Source organism: Corylus avellana, chromosome ca4 (genome assembly GCF_901000735.1).
Source record: "Corylus avellana chromosome ca4, CavTom2PMs-1.0".
Taxonomy (NCBI): Eukaryota; Viridiplantae; Streptophyta; class Magnoliopsida; order Fagales; family Betulaceae; genus Corylus; species Corylus avellana.
The window spans coordinates 19,108,970-19,118,434 of NC_081544.1; positions in this window are offsets into that span (position 1 = coordinate 19,108,970).

Sequence of the window (9,465 nt, forward strand, 5' to 3'; positions counted from 1 at the left end):
TAAAGGCAAGAATTTTGATTGATTTTGGGAGAGAGTAGGCAGCATACATGTTTCGTTTTAAAATTAAAGAAATAGTAAAAAATAAGTCTCGTAGATTGATATATCCTGTGTTATTTCTAAAATTATTAGATTAAAATAAATAAAAAATAAAAAAGAACAAAAAATATCACATGCCTATTGTATTGGATGCTTCGGGAGTTCATAAAATCTAGAAATATTAAAAATTATAAGAAAGATGAAAATAAAATTCTTTGAAGTATTCTTATTGATAAAACTGAATAATAAAATTAGAAGGGTGGCCAAGTCATTATATTATACTAAAATAGAGTTTAGGTTAAAACTCTAAAAGTAAAATTATAAAATAGCTTTAATTGAAACTATCATAGCTTTGCTCGAGTGGACGTCATGCTAGTGTTGCATGAAATATTTCTCTTACGATTAGTCGCAATCTTACTCGAGTCAAAGTCGAGTGAATTTTTTGTTTTCCTTTATAGCATGAACTATGACATGATTCTCATATTACATCATATATTATATCTATATTGCATTGATGACAAACTGTCACTTAATAATGCTGCATGTGGTTTATAAACAACTGAGTTCATAATCTAATGACATGTACGTTATGTAGATTTTACTCACTAAGTCGTTAGAATTATCCTTGTATTATTTGTCCTCTATATGTATATTTGCGCTATATAGCTAGTTTAGCAGGAGATGGATTTGGGGAACCATCTGGTGGTAGTGAGGGACTTGATCAAAGTTATTTTTGAGGATTTGGACCCCATCTGGCTCAAGTTAATGTGGGATGCTGGTGGAACTATTCGTCAGAAAATGATCGAGATTATCTTTATATTATATTTGGTTAAGCGTAGGCTTTAATTTCATTTAAAACAATTAAAAGTGATATGTATTATATTTTGATAACTGGTCTTTAACCTTGGTACTTGAAAGTCTATCTATGTTATGATGTTTTAAGTTTCGCTCTAGTTATTATGATTGTAGTTTTAAATTATTACTATCTTAGTCCCTTAGTCAAAGTCTTCCGCTATAGACTCTCTTCGGAGAGAATGAGATCACTGAGTCTTATTCTCGCTAGAATAAGGCTTAGAGACGAACTATAAAGTCAATTACTAGTTAATTGATTTCACTGGAGTGTTACAACTTCGCACACTCTAGTCTTAAAAAAATATAGCAATTTCCGTCTATATACTAGGTTAATAATATAGATCAAATACAACCATTAGAGTTGGTCACTTCCACATGGCTTTCATTGTGCAACATTTTGTAACACCCGAAATAAAAATTTGATATATTTAAGTTAGGTATACTCTAAATTAACCTAGGACGTTTGGAGTTGGTTTACGTTTGGGGATTTTGGACTTTTAAGGGAATTCGTAAGGACCGAATGATCGATCAAGGATAGTCGATCAATTGATGGAACCCTAGGGTTGAATGATCGACATGGTACTTGATCGATCGTTACTTTTACTCTGATTTGGTTAATGGGTGACACCACTAGTTAGTTACTAGTTAATTGGTCTGGAGATATTGTTAGTCACCCTTCGAAGATGGATCAAATTAATTAGTTCAATTTGGGATACAGATCGATGGCAGTTATAACAATTTTTTTTTTTTGACGTTTCTACCATTTTGGACGTACATGGGTCTGTTTTAATAGATGCTTCTCGACCATTTAGCCTTATATTGATATTTCTTAGCCTCTGGAACCTTTAGAGAGAGAGAGAGGAAAGAGAAAGTGAATCTTGAAGGTTTTCATTCAAAAAGAGGTAATCATCTCACTTAATCGCGTTCTAGTTATTGTCTCTAGCTTGTTTATACTTATTTTACTTACTATATTAGGTTATTGATCTTAAGTTCATGTAAGATTTAGTAGATGCGATATCTATGCTGATTTTGATTGGGTTATCAATGAGCTAATGGTTAGATGATTTTGGAATATGTTTATCATAGGTTATTTGGGGTTCTTGGGAGTAATATAGTCTATGTTTAAAGAAATGAAGGTGGATCCATATGTTTGGGTATAAATCTATGGTTGTTTAGTGTTGGATTGAAGTTTTGTTAGGTTTAGTAAGCATGGATGATTTGGATTTTGTGTTAATCTCAGCTCGATGGTCTAGTCGAACGATTGGTAACGATTGATCAATCCGATAAATGAACGATCGATTTTCGGGCATAATTATTATTCTGACCTCAAATTAATGTTTAGGATGTATTAGCTTAGATTAAGTTCTGATTAGTAATTCTTTCTCATATTTCAAGGGTGGTGAGACTATTGGAAGTATATTTGGAGGAGCCGTACGACTTTAGTGAGTTAATTCACATAGATACACATGATTTCATATTACTTCATAGCATGACTATTTATATGATAAACATGTGCATTTGCAATTCACATGAAATATCTTTTATAACTATGCGAACTCTGATTCTTTTATGAAAAACATGATTTAGAATTATATGATGTAAATGAAGATTTATAAATGCATGCATATAAAAGACATTTTAAATTGCATCGTATGACATATCATTTAATGTATGGATAAAGGCTACAGGCTACCGTCATACGGGTTAATTCTTGTGGTCAAGAGATTTACTTTTATGTTTGAGATTTGATCCAATGATTTTATAGGTGACCGGCACAACCATATTTGATTGGTAGTTACAATAACAACGTCATTAATGGTGTGAATCACCCAGGGCTTAAATCCGGTCGGGCCACTAACAATGATGATATGTAGCAACATCAGGGCACCAGTGTGATTACTATATGTCCCTCGAGATAACGCCAACTCTACCAAGCAAAATGTTAAAGGCTTGGATAGACTATATGGAATACACTATAACATGTTTCTTTATTATCATATATCTTTTATCTATACCACATCCATGCATTTATAACTCATGATGATATTGCATATTAAAGTTTGGAAAGCTAAATTAGCTTTATTATAAAATTAAGTTCACAAATTATAACTTGTAATCTTATTTTTCTTTACTCACTAAATTGTGGACTTACACTTTATCTTTTTCATTATAAAAATTTTGTGTTCTATAGTGATTGATTCTTTTGAGGATGGATGATGGGGATTCAGACAGGAGACCAACTAGCTTCGACTGCCTTATTAAGCTGATATTTGAGGAGTTTGACCCACTCTTGAATGGAGAGATGTGGCATGATTTCAGCAGTCCATTTCATGATACATTTTTAAGTTTTCCATAGAGTATTATCAGTTTTATGGCAATCCTTTGTAGATTCGTTAAGAGCTGCTTATTTTAGACTTGGGTATCTTTTGAGAATTTTTCTGTAATAAATCATTTTGGAGATTTGACAGTTTGATATCGTAACTTGAATGTTTTATCAACATCATTTGATGCTTTCATAGTTGCTTTGGTATAATTGATGTGATGAATGTTATAACAATTCCTTTGAAGTATTCGAAAAATCTACCACTGTTGGCTCTTTGATGAGAGTTCAAGATCCCTAGGTCTTATTCTTTGGGGGCATTTGACGAGGAGGCACACTAAGGGATACTTACCACTTAATTATTTCTTGGGCCATTACACTTTTAACTAATCTCTAGGCAAAGACTACCCTCTAGAACACATAACTAATTTAACTAATTTCATTTAAATAAAAAATCATCATGCATGACAAAACCATCTCAATGTCCTATCACCAAATCACTCACAATAGGACCAAAAATATGGGTCAGTAGAAAAATAATATCTAAACAAATCAAACCTAAGCACCTTATTAAGCAAAATGATTAAAAGAAAAATGTTCAATAATGCCGGCGTCAAGGCCGGTGAAGTGCAGTCGGGTGTTCGCCGAAATATCGTAGTTATTTCGGATAACCCTTTCATTGGTCGACATCAACTTGACCTTAGATTCATAGTGAAATCCAAGGTAAACTGAAGGTTTCTGTCGAAGGAGGCGTCTTCAGGCCGGGAAGGTTTGGATCCAGAAGGACAAGCTCGCCGGAGCCACGGTCAACCTCGTCAGCACTGTTCACTAAAGTAGTAGAGCGAGAAGCAGATGCCATATTGAAGGAGAGAAAGCATGAAGATTCGGGGAAGCAAGAAAGCAAGAAATCAGAAGAGTTTTAAGAACCAGAGGTTCAAGAAGGGGTTTATAAACGGAGCGCATGAGTGCATGGAAAAACTTCCATCATTTTTGCAATAACTCCTTCAAAGTTCAAAAACTCTTAATTTAGTATATCAAAATTCTAATTTTTAGCAATGTTATGTTGGAAATAGGATTGCAAATCAAAGTATTTGTGCAGCAGAAGGAATGGAATTCCCATGCCAAAATCCTTTATGAAGAACATGTGAAAAATTGTTGCTAGTTAAAATTAAATTGCAAAAACGAAGAGCACTTACTTGGATATCAATTGCCACTCCTGGCTTTGGGAAAAAATAGTTTTGCTTCTGCAAGAACGTGTTCTTTATTGTTCAAGAACATAAAGAACGATTTCGTCTTTCTTGAAGAACAAATTCTTTCTTCAAGAACATGAAGAACAAGTTCTTCTTTCTTCAAGAACACGAAGAACAAGTTCTTCTTTTCTTCAAAAACACAAAGAACTTGGGGATATAGAGACCTCCAGATCTTCTCACCAATAACTGATAATAACCAAGAGAGTGTGGGCTTTTACTTGACTCTTAAAATATTAAACTTTTGTTCTTCACGAGTTCACACAAAGAACTAATATAGTTTTAAGAGATTTTTTGATAACTATGATCAAGATAACTTGATTGAATGATTTGAGAGCCCAAGGCTCTTCTCTATTTATAGGCATAGCAGGGCGATGGAGAATCAGATTTAAGCAATGTGGGACAAATGAGCAGTTCTAATTCTTTTAGAACTTTATAACATCAATCCAATGGTTGATAGTATAGTAGCATGGACGTGTGGCCGTGTGGTCCATGGAGAATTCTCCATGGGCTACACGGTTTCATGCTCCTTGGATTGGGCTTGGGTTTCACCCCAAGCCTTTTCCCTTGTCATTAATACTTAGGCCGAGTGAATAAACTCTGGCCTTATGTAATTCTACTTATGCTTATTGGGCCTCTAGGTTTTATCCCAAGCCCAATTACATCTAATCTTTTTAGCCTAATGTTTTAATTAAATAAAACACTTAGCCCAATAAATAAGAAAGTCTTATGGTTAAATTACATCAGCTTGATGAGAGACCTAAATCAAAAAATATTATTGGCTTAAATATGTCCATAATCGTGTCACCCTGACATTTGTTACGCAATTAATTCCACTAAATAAATACGACTAAACTCCAATAAATATCTTTGATTTAAAATAATTAATCCCTTTGACTTTTTGACTTAAGATTCCTCCATGAAATATTTCGTAGCAGAGTTAAGGCTTAGGATATTGCCACTTAATTCTCTACCTCTTTATCCTTGAGTCACTGATTGTATGCTGTTCTCATAGATATGATAAACACATGTATATATATTTTGGTATGCCAACCAAAATGCTTCGGTCGAAAACTTTAAGAATAATATCCATAAAATGTACCTCAAGGGAAAATTTCTTTACTCTTTGTTTACCAACAAAGGATTTGGATTCCCTCTTGAAATTGGTGTTCCCACAATGTTAGATGTGATTACCCAACGTATTGAGTTCTGTTGACCGACGATAGGTGTCATTCATAATACATCAAAGTAATCGTCACTTCACATCTGAGTTCACAAACTTCTCAGGATTTAGAATCAAAGTCTAAATAGCCTTTAAGGAGTTTATTGTCTTTTCTCATTATACAATATCTTTATGAAAAGACAACTCCTTGGTTCGGTCAGTGCCTTAGGTTTGCAGCACACTACACATCAATCCCGAAGACACTGCTTTGCTTGATTCGATGTATAACAGTCTTACTCAAAATGGAATGCCAGTTTCATTTACTGACTACGAACTTTATACTATAAGGATACAAGGATTATGGACTATGACCTTGTGTGATAACTACATTATTCACACCCATAGCCATATTCAATATAATCCTAGGACTTTCACATACATAACAAATAGGGGTAATTACCTTTTCCCCCCATCAACTACAACACATTGTCACTTTGCCCCCATGAATTGACAACCTTACTGTCCGACCCCATCAAACTACCACTTTGTGCCCAAAACCCCCTTTCCGCCAGTCAAAGGCGTTAACTCAGATGGTCAAAGTGACAATGCGTTGTAGTTCATGGGAGCAAAGTGACAATGCGTTGTAGTTCAAATGAGCAAAGTTAAAATGCGTTGTAGTTAATGTGGGCAAAGTGACGGGTTGATCGTCTGAGTTAATGCCGTTGATTGATGGAAGGGGGGTTTTGGGCACAAAATGGTAATTTGATGAGGTTGGGCAATAGGATTGTTAGTTCATGGGAGCAGAGTGACAATGCATTGTAGTTTATGGGGAAAAAAGGTAATTACCCCTAACAAATATGATAAACATTGTAATAAGCCTGTAAAAGACATTTTATATGCTATATGCTCAATTCATTTTAATCAGTGAATATAACATCTATATTCATGACAAACATTTGAATGTCAACATAGATATATAAAATCATTGGGATTCAGGACATAATCCCAACAAACTCCCACTTGCCCGTAATTCCAGTTAGGCATACATTTGACTCCCATTCCTCCCAAGTGAGGTTTTAAAATCTCCTATGACATGGTCGGGTCGGTCAAAACCTTAGCCAATGGAATCTTAATTGTATCTGTATCTCATTGCGATACTATCTTCCTTTATAGGATAGATACTCTTGCTTTTTGTGATTACTATTCCTATGGTTCCTAAGTTCATTGGATTTTGCAACTACTCCATTGTGGTTGTGAAACAACTTAATAGGAGTTTGCTCTATCCCAATGACACTAATATCCACTAGGAATAACTTGAGCCAGTTCTGCCTTTTCGCAGTCTCATAAGTTGTGACACATCAGCTTCCATAGTGGAGCTAGCAATCCAAGATTGCTAGATAACTTCTCCCACTAAACGGCTCATCTACCTAGGGTATAGACATACTCTACGGCAGACTTTTCAAATTACGATTTGACTGATTGTATTCCATATCATCCAAGATGATTCAGGGAATTTGGTCGACACCATTTCTCTTGTACTAATGGTCTTGTCATAGCTTTGATCTCATTCAGATCAGACTTGATACTCCATTGATGCATGCTTGTTTGACTGTATCTTTTCAGATACTTTAGTCAAAGTTTTAACTATTGATAGTATCTTTTCAGACATTTTAGTCAACGTTTTATCTCTAGACTACTATAGACTTCCTGGCTCAATTTGAAGATAAACAAATGTTAAAGTTTTCTCATCAATAGAATCTGATATAATGAGAAAAAATCTCTTTAACTACCAAGCAGGAATGATCCAACCTTGTCTATGCTACTTGTCAGACTTAGTTCAGATTCCCCAACTGACTTAGCCTAATCTCACAGATCTGCATCCTACCACTTCTATTGTCTTTTGGAGTTTGATTCATTTAATGAACCTCAGCGCCTATTCACAATATGGTAAGTACTAGACACTTTAGTATATCTTTAGGTATTTTGAATTACCTTGGATAGACTTAGGAATTGCTTCTTAACCAAGTATCTATGTATGGTTTTAGCTATAAAGTTGTCTGGTTGCATCATATTGGCACTTATCAATCTTCAAGAACTTTTGAAGATTGATAAGTGCCAAATATTGCATATTTGGACCATTTTATTTACATTAGTTAATCCTTTAGTTGTGTCGTTATTTAATATTTTGTGTTAGTTTTGTGTTTTTAGTGTTTTGTAGGTCATTAAAGAAAAACTATAGCTTTAAAAGGAAAAATGCAAAGTTTGGAAGAAAGCATACTTTGAGAAAACCTAGGTGAGGTAGTTAAGTTTAACCAAATCCAAGAAAAGGTTGAATTGGATTAAAGATCAGATTGGATTAAAGTTCAGATTGGATAAAATTTCAGATTGGATTCAAATTCAAATTTTGCACATGTCTCAGTATTTTGACCATAAATTTCTGTTTAAATATTAGATTGAAGTGATTCAAGCGGCATTGGAAAGATAACTCAAAATAATACAATTCATTGTGAAATAGGATTTTCCTAATTCGGAAAGTTACTATGCCAAAATCGCCCCGCAATAAAAGATCACAAATCTGGACGAATCCTATTCCAATTTCAGACTTCAATTTTGACTGGGAGACAGACCTCTGAATTATTTAGGTTTAATAGGGCTTCTAGGACTTCCCTAAGCCTATAAATAGACTTCTTTGCATTCAAGAAAATATATAGAATTTCAGAGAGCAAAATTCTACAGTTTTTCTCTTTTTAGTTTAGGTTTTCTTTAGATTTATGTTTTATTTTTATATGGTGCTAAATTCCTAACTAAGGTTGGGGATGAAGCCTTACCGATGAAGAACATCAATACTTTCATGTAAGTCTTTATTTATCTGATTTTATTGGGTTTAATATTTCAATTGTTTTACTTCTTTTCAATGTGTGAAGTGATTCATGGATATCTTTTGTGATTCAATGATACACTTGATGATTTAAGATAATTTCACTTAATTGATTGCTTGATTTTATTTGCCTAAATAATTGGATATCCCTTGTGATTTATTCTACGGATACATTTGGTGTTTCAATTAAGATTGGATATCCTTTATGATTTACGAATACATTTGATTATTTAATTAATATTAGATTCCTCTTGTGATTTGGGTAATGAATGGATACATGATATGGTTTTGATTAATTGTTTGAAGCATAGGAAAACATATCTAAGATTTTAATTGTGAGAACTTCAGATTAATATTGATAAACATGGAAGTATGTTGTTATGATTCGATGAGTGTGAATTCTCAAACCTTAGTATTTTATCTCTTAGTTTATTTAGTTTATGTTTAGTCTTTTAATTTTCAAAACCAAAATCAAAACCCTTTTGAAACTAGGTTAGGGTAAAATTGGTTTAGATATAAGTTGATCTTTCAAAAATACAATTCTCTGTGGGTTTGACCTCCCACTTGCAATCCATTAAACTACAAACGATTCGTGCACTTGCGAGTTAAATAAATGTGCACAACAAAAATGATCCTCAGCCAATTTCTATAATTACTTCTAGAACCATCTTACTCAGCATTTGTAGCAACAAACACTTACTTAATCTTAGGACTATAAAACAAATAACCCCTTGTCCCTTTTGGATATCTAACAAACAATCATACTTCTATTTTGGATTCCATTGATCTGTCTTTCCATTTAACCCAAAATGTGGATACATCTTATGTTGGGATTCACCCCAACCACAATCCAGTGGGTATCGTGGAGTAGACTTAAATGAATCCAATTTAAGCAAGTATATTGTTGCTTGTATCCCAAAATGACATAGGTCGAGTAGTTTACCTTATGATAGTTCTTATTATTTTAAAG